Source organism: Leiobunum rupestre, chromosome 5 (assembly GCF_980474605.1).
Source record: "Leiobunum rupestre chromosome 5, qqLeiRupe1.1.hap1, whole genome shotgun sequence".
Lineage (NCBI taxonomy): Eukaryota > Metazoa > Arthropoda > Arachnida > Opiliones > Sclerosomatidae > Leiobunum > Leiobunum rupestre.
This window is the reverse complement of record NC_143388.1, coordinates 13,346,485-13,348,476: the sequence shown is the minus strand read 5'-3', so window position 1 is coordinate 13,348,476 and position 1,992 is coordinate 13,346,485.

Below are 1,992 nucleotides of genomic sequence, written 5' to 3'. Positions count from 1 at the left end.
AACCTTAAAAGCCTAATTTTTAAAACCAAAGAATAGTCATAATTGTAGGATCTACTGATGTGGCTTTATGTAGTCTTCGCGAGGGGTTGGCCTAATTTACCAAGGAATTGATAGAAAGGTGTATTCCTAAAGCTAGAAACGTGGACATCTCTTTTATGGGCACAAAACGCATTCGAAAAAACATAAGCCATAATCATATGCAACGCGCATGCTTCTAAAATAAACACAAATTTATTAATTATATTATTTTTCTACGGGCTTCAAGTTAGTTTAAATTTTTCTTAATTTTTTTCACAGCCTATACTGACAGTGTTTTAAATTGAATATAGGAAAGTTGTCTACTACACCAAAATTATCTTTACACCAACCGAATACTTATGGCCTGTTTCCGAGCAGTTTAAGGGCAAATTCGAGCCTCATTTTAGCTGGAACTTAATGTAAAAAGTTGGTAGTGTTGTAGCTTTGGGGTAGCTTAGGGCAGGCGAAACGTTCTCACTTAATTGCAGATGGAAATTTCACCATGCCGTGAAATGTTTCTGCTAATTTCAAACTGAATTTTCTTGAAAATGCCCAGTCAGAGCAAAAAAAAACACCCTGTATATACCACGTAAAAAGTATTAAAAATTTGCATCTAGCTATTTACGGCGGTACGTTAAAAGAAATTACGATATCGAGAACCGTACACTCGTTTTTAAACCACGTATTTAATACTAAATTTATATATAAAACGATATGATTGACCTTTTCGCCGAGGCATGTCAATAAAAATAAAGACTGACTGCAAAATGAAATGCGGCCAAGTGAATTAGCGGCGGAATGTATCGACGGCGAATTGGAATAATTTGTAGGTGCAAAATGGCCAGGCGGCGAAACGGAACCAAAACCCGCTAATACGAGGAATTGGAATATCACGGAAAATATTAGTTCAATTTGGACAATTTTGGTGTCGCTGCAGTTGATTACTGGTCACTCCACGTTGTGATTTTTGAGCAGAATTCCTAAACGGCTTCTTGACTCTAGGTCACTAATACCATGTCCAAAAATGGGGAACTGGATCCTCGATTATTGTTCCAGGATTTTGTTTTGCATATTATTTCCATAAAATAATGTTAACATTAAAGCTACCGGTTTCGTATTTATCTTGGAGTTGAGCATGAAAATAAATTCTGTGCCAGCCGAAATAATTAAATATTTTAGGAGAGTAAGTCAAGCAAATAAATTACTGTAGTCCAATAACACGGTTCTAAACTTTAGAAATATAAAATATTATCTTTTGATTCCTTAATACCGTTATTAAGTAATCAAAAGAAAATATTTAATATCGGTATTGCAAAACTATAATATTCAATAGTTTAATTCAAGCAGAAAGTTTTTATATATCGTTGTTTCTTAGTAGCTAAATATTCATTGCTTTATCAGCTAACAATGGCTCAAAATTTACAGACTTTAGCATTCCGTTCAACAATGTAAAATGTATAAATAGACTAAATAATGATTAAAATTAAAAAATTGATGAAATCATGATAAAATTATTAAATTGATGATATCATGATAAAATTATTAAATTGATGAAATCATGATAAAATTATTAAATTGATGAAATCATGATTAAAATGAATAAACTGATTAAATCATTATTAAAATGAATAAACTGATTAAATCATGATAAAATTGTTTAATTGATTAAATTATGATAAAAATTGTTAAATTGATTAATTCATTTAAAAAACTATTAAATGTATTAAATCATGATAAAATTATTAAATTGATTAAATCCTGATAAAATTATTAAATTGATTAAATCATGATAAAATTATTAAATTTATTAAATCCTGATAAAATTATTGAATTGATTAAATCATGATAAAAATTATTAAATTGATTAAGTCGTAATTAAATTGATTAAATATGATAAAAATTATTAAACTGTTTAAGTCATGAAATAATTAAATTTACTAAATCACAATTTATGATTATATCGTGATACAAATG